We start from the raw sequence: 26,456 nt of genomic DNA, 5'->3' as shown, positions 1-26,456 counted from the left end.
ATTTCTCCAAAGAAGACATACCAAGAAGCACATGAAAAGCTGCTCAGCATCACTAATTATTAGAGAAATGCAAATCAAAACTACAATGAGGTATCACCTCATGCCAGTTAGAATGAGCATCATGAGAAAATGTACAAACAACAAATGCTGGAGAGGGTGTGGAGAAAAGGGAACCCTCTTGCACTGTTGGTGGGAATGTAAATTGATATAGCCACTATGGAGAACAGTATGGAGGTTCCTTAAAAAACTAAAAATAGAATTACCATATAACCCAGCCATCCCACTACTGGGCATATACCCAGAGAAAACCATAATTCAAGAAGACAAGTGCACCCCAATGTTCATTGCAGCACTATTTACAGTAGCCAGGTCATGGAAGCAACCTAAATGCCCATCAACAGAGGAATGGATAAAGAAGATGTGGTACATATATACAATGGAATATTACTCAGCTGTAAAAAGGATCAATATTGGGTAATTTGTAGAGACGTGGATGGACCTAGAGACTGTCATACAGAGTGAAGTAAGTCAGAAAGAGAAAAACAAATATTGTATATTAACGCATATATGTGAAATCTAGAAAAACGTTAGAGATGAACCAGTTTGCAAGGCAGAAATAGACACCCAGATGCAGAGAACAAATGTACGGACACCAAGGGGGGAAAGTGACGGGGGAGGGGGGTGGTGGGATGAATTGGGAGATTGGGATTGACATATATACACTAATATGTATAAAACAGATAACTAATAAGAACCAGCTGCATAACAAATAAATAGGAAAAAAAATAAAGAAATAATTCTTCTCATTGCCTCTCAGAGGGCGTTCTGCAGGCTCCCATGCCAATTAAGAGACATTTAGTAAATTGGGTGCCTCTGAAGAGATGTACAGATTTGTTAGCTTTACCTCTGGCTGTAGCTAAATGAACAGGAAATTCTTAGAGGAAAAAATAAAGCCTTTGCAAAAGTGGATGTATTGTGTGGGTACCAGAGAAATGCCTCAAGCTGAGATTTGCAGAGAAGACCCATTTTATAAAGGGCTATATTAAATTAAATAAGTGCTTGGAATCTCTCTGGGGAGAGGCACTATGGAGATATTTGAATGAGCACAAAGTTAAGTAGCAGCGAATGTAGAATTTCCTATTACTGGTGTTTTCTCCAGTGAACTTTGTAAGCCCTTTGTGAGGCAGAAATATCCTATGCATCAGAAAATCATAGAATATCATAGATAGAAAGGAATTAAGAATTCATCAGTCCAATTCCATCAATTTACAAATGAAGAAACTGAAGTCTAGAGAAGTAACGTGATTTTTCTGGTGTTGGCCATTAGTGGCATATCTGAGATTAGAATACTGGTCTAATCTGTTATTCTAGGTTCCTTCTACAAGGAAAATATTAGGAAATTGGCACTTCTGGAGACTTTTTTGCTTGTAATCCAATTTCCATGTCTTTTCAGATTCTACAAATGCATTCTTTTTGTCAACTACAAAGAGAAATGAAGGTGAAAATAACATTATAGGTCAAGCAATAAAAGATAATCTCAACAGGAACTCACATGAAGACAGTGTGATAAAATGAACAACCTTGGGTTTGGGGATTGGATAGATCTGTGTTCAAATCCCAACTCTGTCATATACTAGCTATGTGAAATTGGACAGTTATTTACCTTCTCTTCATTAGTTTCCTTTATCTAAAATGGGGATAATAATACCTATTTCCCTTTAGAGTTTTCTGAGAATTAAATGAAATCATTCATGTAAAGCACTTAGCACAATATTGGGCACATGTTGGCAAGCTTAATAAAGGGAGTTATTTTTACTGGAGCATTCACACTAAAGTCTGTGCAAACTGCCAGATGATTTAAGAGCATTTAGCATAAGGGATGGATATCCAAAAGAAGAAGCCAGAAATGAGACAGTAATAAACAGAACTGGACTGATTAACTCCTGCTGAAAAGAAGTAAGATGATAATATATATAACCACAGTCTGTAAGTATAGTTAGGATGTTAAACATCCTCTGTTTCCAGAATGAAACAGAGTAATCCTTAAAAATGTCCTCTCTTTAAGGTTTGTCTGGGAGATGTCACAGCTGGCAGGAAGGCCAGAAGGAAAACAACATCTCCAGATAGGAAGACAAGTAGGTTAAATGAGCAATGGCACTGAGTCAGCTCAAGTGTGATATAAATAGTGCTAAGTTCTGTCTCAGTTTTGTAAGCAGAGACCTTGGCCTGAACCCATCCGCTTCTGGAGAAAGATCTTCCAGTAGGAAGACATGTACCTTATGTGAAATGGGCAGAGATCCCTGCCTCTGATGGTGAACAGCCAAGTGAGACACTAAGGGACTAGCAGACTGGAGGCCAGATGCCTCTAAATCATTTTAAAAAAGAGACAGCTTGCCTCATGGGAGATCTGTAGATAGAAACTTGCCTTCTCTCCAACGTGTAAGAGTTGCTTTTCAAGAAATCTGACTGTTCTCTTCGATCCTCTGGGACATAGTTGATTCCGGGTTTTAGTGAGATGCTTAATATTTCAAAAGTATGGGTTAAGTTGTGAGATACACATAGCGCACACACACATATACACACATAAATATGGGCACCACAGGCTGTCCCCGCTTTTCACAAGAATTCCTGAGCACTGTTAGAAATGGTACACTAAAGTGGGCACAGGGTACTGAGTCAGGCAGAACAATCTGGAATGGCCATTTACTTACAGTACAATGTTGGAAACAACCTACCTAAGTCTCAGTTTCTTCATCTAAAACTTTTACTGTAAGGATTAAATGAGATACTAAGTAATCTAGAAGCTGACACATGGTAGCTTAATCATTGCTAGTTCCCTTCTTTCTTATCTTCTTCCTTCCTAACACATTGTTTTTATGTTAAAAGCCTCTTTTGGTTTTTAATTTTTTATAACCAGTAGTATCTGCAGAAGCCAATATAGTCCTGCTGTTTTTGGAGACCCTCAGAAACTGATAGAAGAGTGAATTTGGGTTCAGAATAGTGAAAAATACTATTTTTTTAGGCACCTCTGAGAAAGTAGGTACATAGCTGGAAGAGAGAGAAGTATGAAGTTTGTGTAGTTACTCTTTGCAGAGCACATGAGGGGAGTGGGTCTCATGAGAGGAATCCTGAAGCAGCTGTCAATCTCCATGGAGAGATGGTCCAGTAGGAGATGGTAAGAGTCTCCATGTCAGAAGACTCAACAGCTGTAGTAGGTTTGGTGTGAAATCAGAGGTTGAGGCTTTATTGGAAGGCAGAGTATAACTAATGGTTGCTAAACTTTAGGAGCATTCTTAAGAGTATACAGAAGTCATTCCCAATTGGGGGCACTTTTCCTCCCCAGTGGACTTTTTGAGTCTGGAGACATTTCTCAATTGTCATGACTTGGGTGGGTGTTGTTGCTGACATCTAGCGGGTAGAAGACAAGGATGCCAGTAAACATTCTGCATTGCACAGGACAGTTCTGTACAGCAAAGAATTATCTGGCCCCAAATCTGATTAATTAGCAGGTCCATAGGTTGAGGATGAGAAACACTGGTTTGCAAAGTTCCCAAATAGGAAATTAAGTGATTTTGTAGCCAAAATTTTGAAGAAAAATTTTAGGTTATTTTATCTGTATTTTTACAGTTCCTCCCATGTCTTTTTGGCACCTATAATTGTTCCTTCATTTAAATTTAGGGTTTAATCTGTGGCCATAATAACCCAGTTATTCACTTAGGGTAATTGAGATGGAGCATGACCCCCTGTTCATTTTAACTTTGGATATTTGATTCAGAGCAGTAGGAAGTAGCCATCCAAAGCCCAGGGATCAAAGAAAGACAACGTACATTTCCCAGGTGACTGAGTTTTAAAATCTGATCCTTAGAGTTACAAATACAATCTAGCAGTGAGTGGTGTTGGCTATTGATTCTACTTCAGCTGTTAGTATTAACCCAACTCTTAGCACTGTTCTTACTATGATCCCACTAGCTATCATTTGTTGAGCACTGTGCTAGTCACTTTGCATTTCTGCGTATCTATACAAATGAATAGTGAAATGTAAAACTCACTGATGAACTAGGTGTTAAACCTATTGTAAAGTGAAGAGAGAGCTGAGAAAAGTATGAAACTTGCCAGGAGTAACTCATCTACTTAAAGGGCAGAGATAGGGTTGGTACACAGGTATGTCCTTCTCCAAAGCCCATGTTGTTAGGTGTTAAGAACACGGCAATGTACCTGAGGAAGGACTAAGGTAAGGAGAAAAGCATTGGAAAAGTCCTAGGGTATGTAAGTTTTGACACTGTTTGATTCTCTGTGTTCCTTGAGCTAAGACTTGGATAACACAAGTGATACAGAAAGGATATATTTTGAGCTTTATAAAAATGTTTTAAGTTTCACTTTGGTTATTATGATCTGTGCTAAGATCTCAATTTGTATCTTCCTGGGATATCAAACTCTTGAAATCAAAGGGCTCTAGAGATCAAGTGTTTCCACTTCCAAAGAAGTTTGCGATTTAAATAGACATTCTGGGTTTTAGAGTCAGTTTTGCTACTTTTGATATTTCTGGTGTTAAGACTACTTTACCCTTTTTTTGTCTATATAATGGAGAGAATATCCATTCCTTTCTACCTCATAATTTTTTAATGATTAATCATGATAGTAAAATTAAAGAACTTCAAACAGTATATGTGAATATTACAAGTACTCTTTTCTAATAAAACTTACGATGACTATAACCTATGTCATATATGTAACCCAAGAGTTCTAAGAAAATACACAAAAGAGTTAAGTATTTGATTATTTATCAAAGTCAAAATCCTTGGTGGTGTTTGGAAATTTAGAATGGTCAAGGTTTATCAAATAAAGTGGAAAGTTTGGGTCAATTGTCTGATTAGTTCAGTGGGGAAAATGCCTCAGCTTCTCAAGTCATCTATTTAACTAACAAAACTTTTAAAATCTATTAATATTTTATTTCAAAAATAATATAAACCCACTTAAAAATTTAGAAAAGGGCTTCCCTGGTGGCGCAGTGGTTGAGAATCTGCCTGCCAATGCAGGGGACACGGGTTCGAGCCCTGGTCTGGGAAGATCCCACATGCCGCGGAGCAACTAAGCCCGTGAGCCACAATTACTGACCCTGCGCGTCTGGAGCCTGTGCTCCGCAACAAGAGAGGCCACGATAGTGAGAGGCCCGCGCACCGCAATGAACAGTAGCCCCCACTTGCCGCAACTAGAGAAAGCCCTCGCACAGAAACGAAGACCCTACACAGCCAAAAATAAATAAAATTAAAAAAAAAAAAAACTGCTTAAAAAAAAAAATTTAGAAAAGTACAAAGAGGAAATAAAATTCACTGAAATACTACTACTCAGAATTACTTTTCCAATTCAGCTCTGAAACTTGACCATACAGTTTCTTTATATTATTTTTAGCCTCTTGTTAAATATGGTCTATGCTAAAGAAATATGAATAATTCTCATCATTATCTGCAGCATCTCTGAAGAGCTAAATATCCAGTCAAAATCTGGATCATCACATAAGCACTGAGAATTAAATCTGGACGTGGACAGAATACAGTGAGTTGAGAGTGTGATTTCTAAATTCAATCTGTGCTAAAATATAACTTCTGTTACTTATCTGCCATGTTTCCTTGAGCAAGTCGTTTAGCGTCTACAGTTTTGATTTCCTCATCTCCAAAATGGGAATAATAACAATACATACCTTATTGTTGGGTAATAGGTAAAGAACTAGTAGGATATTTGGCATCTTAACACATGCTTAATACAAATACCGTTTACAAATATTATTATTAGTGTGTCCTTGCAGAAGTGAGTGTTTATGAGACTTGAGCTCAATTTGACCAGCACAAAGCATCCTTAAAGAAGAAAAGTAGGGAAAAAAGTTCTAAGAGGTTTACTGGGGTCTTGAAGAAGCTTCAATATGAAGTTAAGAAGAATCTACTTGGTTCTGCAGCAAAGGGACAGCACGTGAGGTCTGGTCAGAGCAGATGGACTATTGGAGCTATATTTCAAAATGGAAAACATGAAACTATTGTGAACCATCTCTTACTGGCATAGGAGAAGCAGGGTGTGGTTGACAGTGAAGACAAGGTGATTGCAGAGACGCCTGCAGCAGCCAAGGTGAGAGGTAAAGAGAATGGAAAACGGAGTAGTAAGAGTGGGAATGGGGAAACAAATGACCTCATCTCATTAGAGTAGCAGCACGTTTCAGTGCAACAAACACTAGAGTATGAGTACCTGTTTGTGTTCAGTTCCTTCATGCCACAGATAATCATGGGTGAGCATGTAACTCTGCCCTTCCAGTAACCTTAGGAGGAATCATGAGCAGTAAAGAAGATGATGTGTGCAAATATCCTATATTCTGTATAGCGCTGTATATGTTGCCGTTAAAAAGTGACATCCCTGTAACCCTATTACAGCTTGATACCCTCCCACACTATTTTGCATTTTTCTTTCTTTGGGTGAAAGCACTAAAAATCATGGTCAAATCAACAGTAAGGCAACCCAGAGGCACAGTGATTTAAAGTACTCTCAGCCCTTTGTTCCTGAGTGTGAAACAGCATACTCTCTCCTTCTAAAGCATGGAACTTGGGGAAATAAGGCCAAGGCTGGCTTTTGCGATAGAGAAAGGTTTAAAAGAGGTTAGGGCAGTTAAGTAGGGACTGCTACCTGAGAACTAAATGGTATGCGAGAATAATAGGCTTCTATACAAAGAAGCTGAGATTAAAATATCAATACTCTGAGTATTATGCTTTCATACTATTTGGAAAGGATTTATTCACTATACCAGTCACACTGTACATGGAAAATTTAAGTTCCCTGAGAACTTCAACATTCATCAGACATCACAGGGGAAACCACGTTATAGTGATTTGGATATTGTTCCCCCATCAAGCATGACAAATTTGAACTGTATTAGTCAGGGGTTCAGTCAGGAAAGCAAACTCACTATGAATAATAGAGTATAAGGGATTTATTTCAGGAAGAAGATCTTGTACAATTATAAGAGAAACTGGAGTACTAAGGGTCCAAAAGTGGAAGCTGAAGGATCACAGTAATGTTATCAACAAGCCCTCTTGGGTACTGGAGCAGGTGGATAAGTCAGATCTTACAAGTGGATCTGGAGGGGTTGCAAGTCCAGAGGCCAGAGTGGACATGAGGAGACCTTGGTATAGACTGTCATCTCTGAAACTGGGAGGGGGCCTGGGGTCGCTGTTGGTCAGCAGTGCCGGCAGTTGGGACAAAAGCTGGATATGAGGAAGGAGACAGGGACACACTCTCAGCTTATCAACATCTCTCTCTCACCACAGTTACTTACGTGTGGCTTTCGGAGAACCTTGTCATTTCCACCTTCCGAATTTCACTCAATTTCCTTTTTAATCAACTCCAACCCAGAACCATACAGGGAAAGGAAATTTGGGAAATTCAGTTTTAGCTAAGCCAAGTTTGTTGATCCTTCTTATCTCTGGATTCAGATTTCCCCTGATCATCACTCAGTTTTCTAATGAAAATAAGCAAGAGTTCAATGACTATATATTGGCAAAATGTTTACCTTCTTAACACATCAGCTGCTAAACACGTGTTTCATGCTGTCTCTTTACATTAATAGTTTGTCTGCAGTGTCGGAGTGTCTCACTGAATTAACCAATTTGACCACACTGACAGACAGGCAGGCTAAGCAATGAGCTTTCAAAGCTGGAACCTGGGTATAGCACAATCTTAGCCATGGAACTGTAGCATTCAACAACTTGACAACAACAGTGGAGTTTAAAAACCATTACCCATCTGTGACTAAATTCCATCAGTGATGCTCTTGAAAATAATTTCAAAATAACAATCAGAAAATGTTTAACGAAAGAACAGCACAGAGCAATTCACTCTATAGCATAAGATGGATAAATACAATTCAGAGATGAGTTCCCAAGTGCCTTTTAGCTAAAAGAAGTTATGCTGTCGTTGTTTGTTATGTCAAAAAATAGTAAAATTGTGTAATACTTTTCATCTTAAAATCATTGAATATCAGGGCTGGAAAGGTCTGCTGGTACAGAGATTATAAACTCTAATATTTTCAAGGGCCAAATCAGAACTAAGCTGAGAGGCTAGTCCCCAGGCATAGATTATTTTCCCTGGTCTCATTTTTCTTCAGCATCTCATTTCTTTTCTATTCCTACACCCTCATTTGGAGTGATTTTGATGTAGTAAAAATATAGGCAATGGGCAGGTGCAAAGGGGCATAATGTCCAGCCAGGAAGTAAACAGAAAAACCTGGCAGTTGAATAGAAGATGATTTTTCTGGAACCAGTTCTCTGAACAGCCCATCTGCATCATCAATCCTCACATGCTTTGGACTCTGGAAATGTGTTCTCAAACACAAAGCATGATCCAGCTTCCACAAATATTTTATCACACAACAACAAATCATTTGGCAAATTGTCAACTTCTACTTAAGAGAGACTCTGAGTCTGGGTAAGCAAGATAAGTGTATCGCCATGAACTTAGATATATTAAATTATACCTGTGGCCTTGGATTCAGTTTAGCAATGCTACATAAAGAGCACAAAGTAAAAGGACAATTGACAGTTATTAAGAGATGCTGTGACCACCCAGTGGATTTCGATAATTTGCTCCCAGAAAACACTCTTCCCTCAGTTACTGGTGAGTTTGAATAAGACTTCTGTGTAGAGGATGAGGGGTTGCACCTCTCCCCTTTCCAGCTGTACCATTGTGGCTCTGTAAAGCTCTTATCACAAATGTAGCACTTCTGTGTTCTTTGATATAAGTGCTTTCTGTTAATTTCCATGCATGCAAATACAGGTAAACCACACAAACTAAAACAAACAAAGCTTCCTGCTCTTTTTTGAAATAAATTGACATTGTTTCCGGGCTCAGTGTTGAAAACTGATTATAAAGCTGGTCAGAGCATTCAGGGAGAGTTTGTTTTTTATTCAAATGTTGATTGAATTCTGTATATACCAAATTTCTTCGTTGTGAGTTTCTGGCAAAGTGAGCAGACAACACCTATTGTTAGCTGCAAGTTTTAGGAAATGCAAGTTTGATTTTTTTTTAATTACAGGGAGGGAAAGAAACTCTCTTCATCTGTTTTTCTGGTAACCTAATAGGTATATTTTCAGATTGAGTTTTTTTTTAACAGAGTCAAAATCTGTTATCTTTGTTCCTGAAATTAGCACTAATTCTGTAGAGTAAACAAAATATCAAAATCTAAATTAATGCTAAAAGAAACAAAAACAATTATAATATCAACTCTCTCCCTCTCTGTAGAAACTTGATATTTAATATATTGATTAATATGATATATATATATATATATATATATATATTCTGGATATATTATATATATTCCTAAGGTCACCATGATCTGGGTCTCTAATAAATCTATAAACATGATATACTTCCACTAAAAAAAAGGCTAAAAATTTTTATAATGGTTAAATGAAGCAGCACACTAACAGATGTTTAACAACCACCACACTGAAAAAAAGTTTGTGTACACATATATATGTGTTTGTATACCTATATATGTGTGTGCATGTATGTATATATATGTTTATTATCAATAATATTAATACAATGAATGTTAGCAGACAATTTAAATATAATAATAAAATGTACAATACTCTTCGTTATAAATTCCATAAAGTCAATTTGTTCTCACTGAAGGCTTTTGTTAAGTTTGCATGAATGCATATACTCCTAGCTAATCACTTGTTGCAATTCAACAATGACTTGACAGTTGGAGTTGCGTTTCAATTCACTAACTCTATTCCAGGTTATTGTCATTAAATCTGATATGTTATATAATCTTAAACAGTTTCTCACCCTCTTACAAATTATTTCATTACTGAAAACTCTTTCAGCATCAGCACTCAGTCAAGCCCTGATTTGTAGCATTTGTCAATTTCTATGGTATAAATACTCCTGTGGCTGATTTCAAGCTAACATGACATCACCATGAATGAGGATTTGGGAAGAGAGATACAGTAGTTCTTCATGATACAGTATTTCCACCATACAGGTACTATATATATAAACCACTTCAAGACCATAAATAATAATAAAGTGTAGTAAAGCAATTAGGAAGTAGTAAGTTTTGAATATTTATTACTTTTTAATATAATTATTTTACTTGTAAGATGACATAATTTAACTTTGAATAATGGCTGTGTTTAATAACTTGCTTACAAAATTCCTGAAAGTAGCACTCAGCTCTCAAGAGCTGCCACAAGTCACTTGCTGCACATCCCTGGCTAAATAAATTATTAATAAATATATATGGTATAGATAAATTTTGTATTACATATAATTTACATATAAAATGTAAACCTAATCTATGTGATTAGAAATCAGATAGTGGTTATCCTTTTCTGTCTCAGCTGTGATTGGTGGGTCTTCTAGGATGACAGCCTCGGTCTGCATCCTGACTTGAGTACTGGTTACATTAGGTGGGTTCAATTTGTGAAAATTCATTGAGCTGATATTCATACTCAATCTCAATAACCAAACTGAGCATGATTAAATCTGAATTGCTAAGGGTGGGACTTTGACACAGTATTCTGAAAGGTCCTCATGTGATTCCAGTGTGAAGTTTGAGAACCAGAATTTTTCCACATAGTTTAAATGATCTGTCAACTCACAGTAGTTTAAAATATACTAATGTGTTCACTCAAAAAAAAGAAAAAGGTTATATAAAAGATAATATAGTTGCAAAAAAATCATATAATTAGGAGGTATTTTGAACAAAATCTAGCTCCCTATCATGACTTAGGAGGCCCTGGGTAGTTTAGCCTCTCTCTCTCTGTCCAGCCTTCTAGTTTTCTCTGATTCGAATTCAGTGAAGCCACATAAGCCAAACAAAGTGAAACCAGCAGAGAAAATATCCAGACAACCTGCAGAATCACACACACACACACAAAAATAGTGAATTGTTGTTTTAAAGCACTAATTTTGGGGTAGGTATATAGACAGCTATAGGCAACTGATACATATACCTACAGTTTTAAACAATATCTGTAGGATTGCAAAGGTGCTCTTAAGGTTTGCATATATTTTAATGAAATGAGGTACATTAAATCTATTTTTTCCCAATTTTACCTACTTTTGCATTAACCATGGTTTTAAAAATGTGACTGCATTTCTACCTCCAGTTCCTCTTTTATTCTGGTGAGTTGAGGAGAATTTCTGTAAATACAGATGGTTTTCTCTTTCCCTGTCAACTCCTCCACTTAGGACACATCCTTTCTTACCTTTAAAATACATAGTCTCCAAAGTGAGGTGGTTTGCACCTATAGAGTGTACAAAATGAACCATTGATGGTGAGGAAAGAAAATGTTAGGCATTCTATACCTGTCTATTTTATCTAATACTTTCCTTAACTTTTATTTTTCTGTGTTTTATAATGTATGTAATATAAATATAGATTTGTTGGGTTTATATGTTTATAACTACTACTTCTTTATTTTCTGGTCATAGAATTTTGGTGACTATCTCTTTAAATCATACTATAGTTTGAACAGAAGCTAGCTTCTCTACACAATGGACACCAACCTGAAAAAGCCAACTGTTACATAAATTTGAATTTATGTTGAGAAGCAAAGTCTTGAATAAATACTGAACAAAATTTTCATCTGAGTGTTGAATTCTTGTCATAAACTCTGCTATTTTCTAGTCCTATGGTCCTTGATGAGTCTGGTACCTCTGAATTTCAGTTTCTCCAGCTATAGACGAAAGATAATAATACTTCCTCTGCCTACTTTTAAGCACAGATGAAACACTGCATGTAAAACACTTTATAAACTGTAAAGCACTAGGTAAAAGATATAACTAATCAAATATCAAAGGTTAGTCTTTCTTTTCCCTTTAGAACTGGACATTCCATGATTATTAACTTATTTTCAACAAGAGCAAAATATATATTTCTCAGAATGAGTACATATTTGAGAAAAATGACATCTTTTAAGCAAAGTGTGTGGAAATGATAAAATTCCTCTTAAGAGTTAAGGAGAAAGGGAAATTATTGGTTCCTTGGAGGATTATTCAGAGTGGAGGTCACATTTGAACTTGGCTGAGAAAGGTTGGATTTGCCTTCAGTTAGGGGGAAATCGATCTGAAGAAAGACAGTGCAGGTGGAGACAGTCATATGAGGAGAGACTTGGGAATAAAAAAAAAACTGCAGAGATCGTACTAGTAGTACAGTCTGACTTAAATGAAAGATACATGAAGGAGAGTAAGGGAAGACATGGCTCATGACACAGGTGGAATTGAATTAACTGGAGAACTTTCAATATTTGTTGAAGGAAATTGCATTTGAATGCTTGATTAGACAGTTTGAACTTCATAGGAAATGGGATCTGTGAAGGTCTTGACACAGAGTAATGGCAAAATCAGCTGTGATTTATGATTTGTCCGCACAGGAGTCTGTGTCAATAAGCTATGTCTTGGAAAGGATGTAGAGGATGTCCTGAAATAGGGAGAAGTCTTAGGAGTCCACTATAAAAGTCTTGGGCAGAGTAATGGGGGATTGGCTTGACTGATGACCCTCAAACTGGAAAAGGAATGAACAAATTTATCCTGAGGTAAAATACAGCACAAAGGTTTTAAACGTTTGTATTATTTATGACACAATATCAATGGGCATCTGCTACCCAATAATATTAAAATAGCATTGGCTGTGTGTTCAATATGCTACTTCCTGAACAAACAACACTAACATTATGCCTGAGTAGGTCAAGTGTGTCTTAGCAAACTGTATTAGCTTTACAAATTAGGGGTAGCTTCATGTGTTCATTGTATATCATGATTTGTTTTAAAAACAAAAAAAGTACCTATCTGAGACCAAATTACGTGTTGTGATTAAAACACTTATGCCTAAAAGTGGATTCTAATAATATCCAATAAAATTCTAAAAGTGTTTGGGAATATTGGATTACACCTAATTAGTCATAGGGGATTACTTTGAGAGGTCAGTCATTTATTCATTTATTTCAAAATATTTATTGATTGCTTACTATGTGTCAGGCAGTGTTCTGGGCATGAAAGATGCAGTCATATATATGACTGGAAATAGTTTTATCTACGCAGAGCTTATATTCCACAAGATGTAGAAAGAAAATGGACAAGTAATAAATAAGCTAATTTCAGACAGTAAAAAGAGCACTGAAGACAGTAAAATAAGATTGATGAGAGTAGGGCCAGTGGTGGGACTAGGTGCTGACTTCCTCCATAGTGTTCTAAGGGAAGGTCGTTCTATGGAGGTGATTGATCTGAGGTGGATGTAATGGAAAGAGCCAGCCTTAGAAAGATTTGGAGAAGAGAGTTTTGGGCAACTGAACAGCAACTGCAGAGACCCTAAGGAACAATTTTGAAATTTCTGGGAGCCTAAGAAAGAATAATGGCTCTTATATAATGGAAAAAGGGGAGTTTAGTATAAGTTGAGATGGAAAGGGTTGACAAAGTCAGATTGTCTAGTGTCATGGTAAGGAGTTTGATTTTAAATCTCAGGAGAGATTTAAGTGGAAAAAAAAACCTATCAATCCCCCGTGTTATTTTCAATTTGTGGAATAACTATTTATGGTACCCCTAAAATTAAAAAAATTACCTGATGTTATCACCTCCATAGAAACCTTGACCCTCTTCTTCAAAGACTTCAGGTTAAAAACGAAGTTCCCCACATTCCTTTCTGCTAAGGGGTTTACATTCCCTATACAATATCTTGTCTACATAACAATCATTTCCTTCCAATGCTGACAAAACAATTTTTTTTTTCTACATTGTTATCAGTCTTAAAAAGCAATTTCATTTAGGGTTTAAGAATCAATTACTTTTGCAGGAGCTTCAAGATGGCTGAAGAGTAAGATGCACAGATCACCTTCCTCCCCACAAATACATCAGAAATACATCTACACGTGGAACAACTCCTACAGAACACCTACTGAACGCTGGCAGAAGACCTCAGACCTCCCAAAAGGCAAGAAACTCCCCACGTACCTGGGTAGGGCAAAAGAAAAAACAGACAAAAGAATAGGCACAGGACATGCACCTAGGGGAGGGAGCTGTGAAGGAGGAAAGGTTTCCACACACTAGGAAGTCCCTTCACTGGTGGAGACTGCGGGTGGCAGGGGGGAAGCTTCGGAGCCATGGAGGAGAGCGCAGCAACAGCGGTGCATAGGGCAAAGCGGAGAGATTCCCGCACAGAGGATCAGTGCCGACCAGCACTCACCAGCCCAAGAGGCCTGTCTGCTCACACGCCGGGGCGGGCGGGGGCTGGGAGCTGAGGCTCCGGCTTCGGAGGTCGGATTCCAGGGAGAGGACTGGGGTTGGCTGCGTGAACACAGCCTGAAGGGGGCTAGTGCACCACAGCTGGCTGGGAGGGACTCCGGGAAAAAGTCTGGACCTGCCTAAGAGACAAGAGACTTTTTCTTGCCTCTTTGTTTCCTGGTGCGCGAGGAGAGGGGATTCAGAGCGTTGCTTGAAGGAGCTCCAGAGAAGGGCACGAGCCGCGGCTATCAGCGTGGACCCCAGAGACAGGCATGAGACGCTGAGGCTGCTGCTGCCGCCACCAAGAAGCCTGTGTGCAAGCACAGGTCACTCTCAACACCTCCCCTCCCAGGAGCCTGTGCAGCCCGCCACTGCCAGGGTCCCGTGATCCAGGGACAACTTCCCCAGGAGAACGCACGGTGCACCTCAGGCTGGTGCAACGTCATGTTGGCCTCTGCCGCCGCAGGCTCGCCCCACACTCCATACCCCTCCCTACCCCCGGCCTGAGTGAGCCAGAGTCCCTGAATCAGCTGCTCCTTTAACCCCGTCCTGTCTGAGCAAAGAAGAGACGCCCTCAGGCAACCTACACACAGAGGTGGGGACAAATCCAAAGCTGAACCACAGGAGCTGTGCGAACAGAGAAGGGAAATCTCTCCCAGCAGCCTCAGGAGCAGCGAATTAAATCTCCACAATCAACTTGATGTACCCTGCATCTGTGGAATACCTGAATAGACACCGAATCATCCCAAATTGAGGAAGTGGACTTTGGGAACAACGGTATATATATTTTTTTCCCTTTTTTGCTTTTTCTGAGTGTGTATGTGTATGCTTCTGTGTGTGATTTTGTCTGTATAGCTTTGCTTTTACCATTTGCCCTAGGGTTCTGTCTGTCTGGGTTTTTTTTTGTTTTTGTATAGTTTTTAGCACTTGTTATCATTGGTGGATTTGTTTTTTGGTTTGGTTGCTCTCTTCTTTCTTTTTTTCTTATTACTTAAAAATTTTTTTTAATAATTATTTTTTATTTTAATAACTTTATTTTATTTTATTTTACTTTGTTTTGTTATTGTACTTTATTTTATGTTATTTTATTTTATCTTCTTCTTTCATTCTTTCTTTCTTTTTTCCCCTCCCTTTTATTCTGAGCCGTGTGGATGACAGGCTCTTGGTGGTCCAGCCAGGCGTCAGGGCTGTGCCTCTGAGGTGGGAGAACCAAGTTCAGGACACTGGTCCACAACAGACCTCCCAGCTCCACATAATATCAAATGGCAAAAATCTCCCAGAGATCTCCATCTCAACGCCAAGACCCAGCTCCACTCAATGACCAGCAAGCTACACTCTTGGACACCCTATGCAAAACAACTAGCAAGACAGGAACACAACCCCATCCATTAGCAGAGAGGCTGCCTAAAATCATAATAAGGCCACAGACACCCCAAAACACACCACCAGACATGGACCTGCCCACCAGCAAGACAAGATCCAGCCTCATCCACCAGAACACAGGCACTAGTCCCCTCCACCAGGAAGCCTACACAACCCACTTAACCAACCTTAGCCACTGGGGACAGACACCAAAAACAACGGGAATTACGAACCTGCAGCCTGCGAAAAGGAGACCCCAAACACAGTAAGTTAAGCAAAATGAGAAGACAGAGAAACACACAGCAGATGAAGGATCAAGGCAAAAACCCATCAGACCTAACGAATGAGGAAATAGGCAGTCTACCTGAAAAAGAATTCAGAATAATGATATTAGAGATGATCCAAAATCTTGGAAATAGAATGGAGAAAATAGAAGAAATGTTTAACAAGGACCTAGAAGAACTAAAGAGCAACCAAACAGTGATGAACAACACAATAAATGAAATTAAAAATTCTCTAGAAGGGATCAATAGCAGAATAACTGAGGCAGAAGAACGAATAAGTGACCTGGAAGATAAAATAGTGGAAATAACTACTGCAGAGCAGAATAAAGAAAAAAGAATGAAAAGAATTGAGGACAGTCTCAGAGACCTCTGGGACAACACTAAACACACCAACATTCGAATTATAGGGGTCCCATCCCAGAAGAAGAGAAAAAGAAAGGGACTGAGAAAATATTTGAAGAGATTATAGTTGAAAACTTCCCTAATATGGGAAAGGAAATAGTTAATCAAGTCCAGGAAGCGAAAAGAGTCCCATACAGGATAAATCCAAGGAGAAACATGCCAAGACACATATTAATCTAACTATCAAAAATTAAATACAAAGAAAAAATATTAAAAGCAGCAAGGGAAAAACAACAAATAACACACAAGGGAAACCCCATAATGTTAACAGCTGATCTTTCAGCAGAAGCTCTGCAAGCCAGAAGGGAGTGGCAGGACATATTTAAAATGATGAAGAAGGAAAACCTACAACCAAGATTACTCTACCCAGCAAGGATCTCATTCAGATTTGACAGGGAAATTAAAACCTTTACAGACAAGCAAAAGCTAAGAGAATTCAGCACCACCAAACCAGCTTTACAACAAATGCTAAAGGAACTTCTCTAGGCAGGAAACACAAGAGAAGGAAAAGACCTACAATAGCAAACCCAAAACAATTAAGAAAATGGTAATAGGAACATACATATCGATAATTACCTTAAATGTAAATGGATTAAATGCTCCAACCAAAAGACATAGACTGGCTGAATGGATACAAAAACAAGACCTGTATAGATGCTGTTTACAAGCGACCCACTTCAGACCTAGGGACACATACAGACTGAAAGTGAGGGGATGGAAAAAGATATTCCATGCAAATGGAAATCAAAACAAAGCTGGAGTAGCAATTCTCATATCAGACAAAATAGACTTTAAAACAAAGACTATTACAAGAGACAAAGAAGGACACTACATAATGATCAAGGGATCAATCCAAGAAGAAGATATAACAATTGTAAATATTTATGCACCCAACATAGGAGCTCCTCAATACATAAGACAAATACAAACAGCCATAAAATGGGAAATCAACAGTAACACAATCATAGTAGGGGACTTTAACACCCCACTTTCATCAATGGACAGATCATCCAACATGAAAATAAATAAGGAAACACAAGCTTTAAATGATACATTAAACAAGATGGACTTAATTGATATTTATAGGACATTCCATCCAAAAACAACAGAATACACTTTCTTCTAAAGTGCTCATGGAACATTCTCCAGGATAGACCATATCTTGGGTCACAAATCAAGTCTTGGTAAATTTAAGAAAATTGAACTCGTATCAAGTATGTTTTCCAACCACAAGGCTATGAGACTAGATATCAATTACAGGAAAAAATCTGTAAAAAATACAAACATATGGAGGCTAAACAATACACTACTTAATAACCAAGAGATCACTGAAGAAATCAAAGGGGAAATAAAAAAATACCTAGAAACAAAGGACAATAAAAACACGACGACCCAAAACCTATGGGATGCACCAAAAGCAGTTCTAAGAGGGAAGGTTATAGCAATGCAATCCTACCTTAACAAACAAGAAACATCTCAAGTAAACAACCTAACCTTGCACCTAAAGCAATTAGAGAAGGAAGAGCAAAAAAAAAACCCAAAGTTAGCATATGGAAAGAAATCATAACGATCAGGTCAGAAATAAATGAAAAAGAAATGAAGGAAACAATAGCAAAGATGAATAAAACTAAAAGCTGGTTCTTTGAGAAGATAAACAAAATTGATAAACCATTAGCCAGACTCATCAAGAAAAAAGGGGAGAAGACTCAAATCAGTAGAATTAGAAATGAAAAAGGAGAAGTAACAAATAACACTGCAGAAATACAAAGGATCATGAGAGATTACTACAAGCAACTATATGCCAATTAAGTGGACAACCTGGAAGAAATGGACAAATTCTTAGAAATGCACAACCTTCCGAGACTGAACCAGGGAAGAAATAGAAAATATGAACAGACCAATCACAAGCACTGAAATTGAAACTGTGACTAAAAATCTTCCAACAGACAAAAGAACAGGACAAGATGGCTTCACAGGCGAATTCTGTCAAACATTTAGAGAAGAGCTAACACCTATCCTTCTCAAACTCTTCCAAAATATAGAAGAGGGAGGAACACTCCCAAACTCGTTCTACGAGGCCACCATCACCCTGATACCAAAACCAGACGAAGATGTCACAAAGAAAGGAAACTACAGGCCAATATTACTGATGAACATAGATGCAAAAATCCTCAACAAAACACTAGCAAACAGAATCCAACAGCACATTAAAAGGATCATACAGCATGATCAAGTGGGGTTCATCCCAGGAATGCAAGGATTCTTCAATATACGGAAAGCAATCAATGTGATACACCATATTAACAAACTGAAGGATAAAAACCATATGATCATCTCAATAGATGCAGAGAAAGTTTTTGACAAAATTCAACACCCATTTATGATAAAAACCCTCCAGAAAGCAGGCATAGAGGGAAATTTCCTCAACCTCATAAAGGCCATATATGACAAACCGACAGCCAACATCGTCCTCAATGGTGAAAAACTGAAACCATTTCCACTAAGATCAGGAACAAGACAAGGTTGTCCACTTTCACCACTATTATTCAACAGAGTCTTGGAAGGTTTAGCCACAGCAGTCAGAGAAGAAAAAGAAATAAAAGGAATCCAAATCAGAAAAAAAGAAGTAAAGCTGTCACTGTTTGCAGATGACATGATACTATACATAGACAATCCTAAAGATGCTACCAGAAAACTACTAGAGCTAATCAATGAATCTGGTAAAGTAGCAGAATACAAAATTAATGCACAGAAATCTCTTGCATTCCTGTACACTAATGATGAAAAATCTGAAAGTGAAATTAAGAAAACACTCCCATTTACCATTGCAACAAAAAGAATAAAATATCTAGGAATAAACCTACCTAAGGAGACAAAAGACCTGTATGCAGAAAATGATAAGACACTGATGAAAGAAATCAAAGATGATACAAATAAATGGAGAGATATACCATGTTCTTGGATTGGAAGAATCAACATTGTGAAAATGACTCTACCACCCCAGGCAATCTACAGATTCAATGCAATCCCTATCAAGCTACCACTAGCATTTTTCACAGAACTAGAACAAAAAAATTCATAATGTGTATGGAAACACAAAAGACCCCGAATAGCCAAAACATTCTTGAGAAAGCAAAACGGAGCTGGAGGAATCAGGTTCCCTGACTTCAGACTATACTCCAAAGCTACAGTAATCAAGACAGTATAGTACTGGCAGAAAAACAGATCAATGGCACAGGATAGAAAGCCCAGAGATAAAGCCACGCACATATGGCCACCTTATCTTTCATAAAGGAGGCAAGAATATACAGTGGAGAAAAGACAGCCTCTTCAATAAGTGGTGCTGGGAAAACTGGACAGCTACATGTAAAAGAATGAAATTAGAACGCTCCCTAACACCATACACAAAGATAAACTCAAAATGGATTAAAGACCTAAATGTAAGGCCAGACACTATGAAACTCTTAGAGGAAAACATAGGCAGAACACTCTATGACATAAATCACAGGAAGATCCTTTTTGACCCACCTTCTAGAGAAATGGAAATAAAAACAAAAATAAACAAATGGGACCTAATGAAACTTAAAAGCTTTTGCACAGCAATGGAAACCGTAAACAAGACGAAAAGACAACCCTCAGACTGGGAGAAAATATTTGCAAATGAAGCAACCGACAAAAGATTAATCTCCAAAATATACAAGCAGCTCATGCAGCTCAATATCAAAAAGCAAACAACCCAATCCAAAAATGGGCAGAAGTCCTAAAAAGACATTTCTCCAAAGAAGATATACAGATTGCCAACAAACATATGAAAGAATGCTCGACATCATTAATCATTAGAGAAATGCAAATCAAAACTACAATGAGATATCCTCTCACACCGGTTGCAAAGGCCATCATCAAAAAATCTACAAACAGTAAATGCTGGAGAGGGTGTGGAGAAAAGGGAACCCTCTTGCACTGTAGGTGGGAATGTAAACTGATACAGCCACTATGGAGAACAGTATGGAGGTTCCTTAAAAAACTAAAAATAGCACTTCCATACAACCCAGCAATCCCACTACTGGGCATATACCCTGAGAAAACTGTAATTCAAAAAGAGTCATGTACCAAAATGTTCATTGCAGCTGTATTTACAATAGCCAGCACATGGAAGCAACCTAAGTGCCCATCAACAGGTGAATGGATAAAGAAGCTGTGGCACATATATACAATGGAATATTACTCAGCCATAAAAAGAAACAAAATTGAGTTATTTGTAGTGAGGTGGATGGACCTAGAGTCTGTCATACAGAGTGGAGTAAGTCAGAAAGAGAAAAACAAATACAGTATGCTAACACATATATATGGAACCAAAAAAAGAAAAAAAAGGTCATGAAGAACTTAGGGGCAAGACAGGAATAAAGACACAGACCTACTAGAGAATGGACTTGAGGATACGGGGAGGGGCAAGGGCAAGCTGGGACAAAGTGAGAGAGTGGCATGGACATATATACACTACCAAACGTAAAATAGATGGCTAATGGGAAGCAGCCGCATAGCACAGGGAGATCAGGTCGGTGCTTTGTGACCACCTAGAGGGGTGGGATAAGGAGGGTGGGAGGGAGGGAGATGCAAGAGGGAAGAGATATGGGGACATATGTATATGTATAACTGTTTCACTTTGTTATAAAGCAGAAACTAACGCACCATTGTAAAGCAAGTATACTGCAATAAAGATGTTTAAAAAATATTTTTTTAAAAAGAATCAATTACTTTTGAAAAAGATTTGATAATCATACAGCTACCTTTATTAGTAGGCATTGCATAAAAATGGGTTTTCAGCATTTCTTAATTGGACCATCTCCAGTAGAAATTGCAAAGACATCACTTGACTTAAGAATATAGCCTGGTGTTCCATTCCTAAAGGCGCTATTATGCTAACAATAAATCTGAACAAGACTGTAGGCAGAGTGTGGGTTGTGATGTACTCAATATTCATCACACTCTGACCCAAAGGAATATCCATTATGTGCTTCTGGGATCCTTGAGCAAAGCAGGTTTATTACACCTGCCAATTTTCATGGATTTGCTGTGTGATACATCGTCTTCTTTGAAGAAATCTTGGTCACAGTGCATATTTCCATTCTTGTGGCTTTCTTTGTCAGGCAGTTCAATTACTCTGGTTCTCAGTTCAATAGAAACTATGTTTGAAATAGAGTAAAATTCAAGCCATCATACATACTTTCAATGTCCCCTTATCACAGACCCCTGATTGTGAGTATTTAGAAGAAGGAACATTTTCTCCAGATTCACGTTAAAGCTACTCCATTTGTAAAATGGCATGCTGTGCAAAAACACTGACAAAACAGTTTTTTTTTTCTTCATTGGTATAATCCCTAGAAAAAAATTGATTCAAGTTTTAAGAATCAATTACTCTGGGAGAAGTTTTGAAAATAATATCAGTACATTTATCGGTAGATATTACATAAAAATAGTGGCAGGAACAACATCTTATAATTTTAGTCTCAGTTTATTCCTCAAGAGTAATTAATACAGTGAGAGAAAGTGGCTCATTAGGCCCTGATGACATAATACAATAGTTACATGCCTACAGGAGGCCTTTAATCCTGCTTTGCCAATAAATGTGACTAGCTTCCTGTTCACGTCCTTGAATTATTCAGTTTCTCTCTGGAAAAACTGAGTCTCATACTGCATAAGCAGTACTTCTTCAGGACTAACCAAAGAGATGTTCAGTCATAGTTTTACAAGATATGGACAAAAGTGTTTGGCCATAGGAAAACAAATACAAATGGCACACAAATGAGCCACATACATTTATGAACCAAATGTGTTGTTTAAAAAACTACCATTTAAGCTATAATATTTTCTTAAAGTAACAAAGTTAAAAGAGAATTTATTAGGCAGAAATTCTTAAGATGATATTAGTAAATCCCTTATAACTAGTGACGTTTGCTATTTCCTATTAGGTTTGAGTCTAAAATACCAGCCATTTGACCTTCATTGACACTACTCTTAAGGACAGCAGAGTTTTTATGAGGTTCTGGGTTTAAACTTGTGCTATCTCTAAGCCTGGATGACTCATAACATATATAGCACAAGATTTAGCTGATTATCACTTTTACACTACTAATCAAGTATTTAGTATTTTTAAAAATATCAAATTTTTAAAGATTTGGACTTAAATTGTGAAATCTGTCTATAATTTATCAAATTTTATATGAAAATCATAGTGAGATGAAAGACTTAAATGAATAATAACATATAGTACATTCTGAGCCTTTTTTTCACCATTGGAAAATTTAACACTTAACCACATCAGTAAACCTTGGGTTTCTTACACATGTGACATTCTAACATCAACAAAATCTGATCCTACATGATTTTTCAGCTTCTGCTATACCCTACAGATTTGTTCCAGCCACTTCATTTACTATTTATTTAAGCATAAAATATTTCTTCATGAAAACTTCCCGTACTTCATGAAAACTTTCTTGGCTACAAGAAAAGAAAACAGTTGTAGGTTTTCCTCTATTGATCAATGGGGTCTCCAGTTATCCCATTAATGTTATGTTTTTTCCAACCCTGAGACATAGATGGTTCAATAATTTGAGGGCTAAAAATCAACCTTCTGAGTCTATATTAAACCTCTTGATGCTTTTTATCCTTCCAGGAAATATTGCGCCTTTTCTGCATTCCTTTATTTTCTCTATTCCTCATTCCCAGCAGGGAGTAGGCATTTATCTCAAGTGGAATTCTATTTCTAATCTAACTTCTTCACTAATGTTCACTAACATACATTAAAAACAATTTTTAACCTGTATTAGACAAGATTCTTTCCATCACAAGGGACAGAATTTCAATGGAAATTAGCCTAAAATAGGAAAAGGGCACCTTATTGGTTTATATTACTTAAAGTTCAAAAGGTAAAGTTAAGAAATTGTGCCTTTCTTCCCTTGGATTGTTCTGCCTCTGTGTGAATTTCATTTCCAGGCCAACTCTTCCTTCATAGCAGTCCTTGGTACATCTTTATAGTAACTAGAACAGCACAGATGCAATGTCTTTCTGTCATTTTAATTTAGCAAAAGCCCAGGGATTTGTTCAGATATAATATATCCTGAACCAAATAGTATGGTGAGGGAGGATGGAATATGCCAATTGGCTGATCATGAGGTTATGCCAATCTCACTCAAACTACAAAGACTGATAGGAAAGATTGGTTTCCCAATAAAAATCAAATATTCTCTATCAGAGGAAGCAGAAATGGATTGAGGGTTGACAAAAACACCAGATGTCCTCTTAGAACATTTCCATGTTATATGCTCCCTACTATGTTTTTCAAATAGCCAGTTGTACTTTCTCTATTGCAATTGTTGACTTACTTGCTTGTTTCCATTTTTAGGCTGTAGGCTGAAGAGGACAGGGACCATGGCCCTCTTACTGGTGAAGGTCAACATCTAGCTCAGTGCCCGGCACATCTAAGGTACTAAAACTATCTGTTGAATTGAATGGAACTGCTTTATTTAATTAATTTGATAAATATCTACAAACCATATGCTAGGCAATGGAGAAACACCAGAGAATAAAACAGATGGAAATCTCTGCTCTCCCGAAATTTACTTTCAAATAGGGCATAGTTCGAAACTTTCAAATGTTACTAGAGTTTCATCTCTAAAATTCTATGATAATAACATAACATAAGGGCAATCATATAGGGATACACCTGAACAATTATTCCTCAGAGGAAATTATATGACTAAACTTCTTCTACTTGATGATAATCCAAATAGGACCAATGCATTGGATCTAATTCATTCATTCGTTCATTCAACAAGTATTTATTGAATCCCTACCAAGTGCCAGGAAGATACAGTCCCAGCTGTCCTGGAACTTAAAGGTTAGTGAGGAAAAAACATGTTGCATTAGTTTCCTATGGCTTCTCTAAAAATTACAACTTGGTGGCTTAGAACAACACGCATTTATTTTCTCACAGTTCTGGATGTCCGAAGTCCAAAATGGGTTTCACTGGGTGGAAACCAATGTATCCACAGGGCCATACTCCCTCCAAAAAAGAAAACATCTGTTTCCTTGCCTTTTCTAGCTTCTAGAGCTTCATTTCTCTCATTTCTTGGCTTATGGTCCCTTCCTATACACTTAAGGTCAGCAGCATAGCATCTTCAAATCTCTCTCTCCTCTTTCATCACATTGCCTTCTGCTCTGTGACAAATCCCCCTTTGCCACCTTCTTACAAGGGCATTTGTGATTTCCCACTCAGTTATTCCAGGATAATCTCTCCATCTCAATATCTTTAACTTAGTCACATCTGCAAAATCCATTTTGCTACTTAACGTAAAAGTCACAAGTTCCAGACATTAGGTCCTAGATACCCTTGTGGGCAATTATTTAGCCTACCACACACATTAATGAAATAATTAAAAAGTATATAATTAGCAATCATGTTTCTTAATTAAATGGTTTTCTCATAATATTTAAAAAATATTAAAATAGAACAATAGAACTTTTAAATACCCATAACTTCAAAAATGTTCCAGAACCATAAAGTGTGTCTGGGTAGATTATGGTTCATGGTAAAAGCTTAAAGGCCAATGTTCCTAGTAAAGGAGTTAGATGAAGTAAAGTTAATTGAAAAAAAAAAAAAAAACAGGAGAAGAGATTGGGGGCAAAATTTTTTATTTTAATTTCGAGTGTGGAGAGATTTAAAATGTGAACATTTTGAAAAGACTGTAACCATAAAAATAGGAAGGAAAAAGCACATAATTGTGAAAGATTTGCTGGCCTTTCAGAATAAATCAAAGGCAAGTTTTGGAAAAACAAAGAAGATATTACATATACACATAGAAAGAGTAGTATATCATTAGGGAATCTAATTTTCTAAACTAGCATAGTATCTGCAAGTAGGGAGACACACCATGAAATCTCTAAAAATAACAAGCAGATTTAAAGCAATACTCTCTTGTGTATATCATTATCAGCATCCTTACCTCTGGGGCAATGTTTAGCTCAGATTATCTTATTTAAATAGCTATGGCTTAAAAAAAAAAGATCCAATCTGTTCTTTCACAAGAAAATTGTACACCAAGGATATATGATTATTTTTCCCTTTAGGATAAAGCAAAAAGACATGTTGAATCACATACAGTTTTGATAAATAAAAGTTAACAGAAGAACTGGAGGATTTTTCAGATCTGATATGTGCTCTGAGAATAATAATTTATTTTTTTTACCATGAAAGTTCTTCTAGAGATACTGTGTTGATTCAATATAGATATTTAAAGGGCAAAATGTTAATGTTAAATTTTGACAGGAAGCTGAAACTTGAGGGTAGAAATATAATTTTTATTCACATATGTATAATTTGGGGGCACCTTGATGCAGCTTTTTTTTTCATCTATTACAAAAAAATATATTGTTATTTAACTCTGATTCTTTGTTACAGAGAGTTAGAAGTGACATGAATCAAAATAATGTTATAACTTTGAATAAACATGATACGGCTGTAGCACTTCTAGCCACTGGATTCTCTAGTAGTAAAAATACTTTTATTTAAATGGTTTTCTGATTCTAATAGTTGTTTTCTGCATATTTTAGCCTTCTCATAGCTTTTAAGATTAGAAATCTTTCCACTTCTTAGAATTGTCATTAAATATTTGTCTCTTACAATTACTGTGTTTCTGGGTTGTAAGTTACTATGTTTGTTCCTGTGTTTCTCCCAATATATTAGGGCTTTGTCATGAACACTGGAAACTTCAATAGTACCCACTACCACAGGTGATGGGAAGCAGTATGTTGTAATAGAAGAGCTGCTCTGACAATCAGATGACCCGGACGATATCCATTCTCTTTGGCAACTCACATAGGTAAGCTTGAAAATTCAGAACAGAATTCTCTGTTCTTAATAGACTATGGTTGATTATGTACAAAAACAGCTACTAGTATCCCCTTTACTATTTCCATGCCCCTTTACAGTGTAACTTTGTGGCTTTTCTATCAAGAGATGCAGTATATTTTCATATCTCTTGAATCTGGACTGATTGTGTGACTTGGAATTGTTAAAAGAATGCAGCAGAAATGACATTGTGTCAGTTACAAGCCTTGACATTAAAAAGACTTGCATACTTC

The 26,456-nt window shown here is 37.2% G+C and overlaps 1 protein-coding gene across 1 annotated transcript in view; it reads right to left on the bottom strand.

Annotated features, from left to right (window-relative positions):
- Positions 1 to 26,456, bottom strand: part of CNTN6 (contactin 6) — a 266,480-nt gene that overhangs the window by 228,577 nt on the left and 11,447 nt on the right. The window lies entirely within an intron of this gene.

This window comes from Balaenoptera physalus, assembly GCF_965194825.1.
Source record: "Balaenoptera physalus genome assembly, chromosome: 11".
Lineage (NCBI taxonomy): Eukaryota > Metazoa > Chordata > Mammalia > Artiodactyla > Balaenopteridae > Balaenoptera > Balaenoptera physalus.
This window is presented reverse-complemented; position numbering and strand designations above follow the sequence as displayed.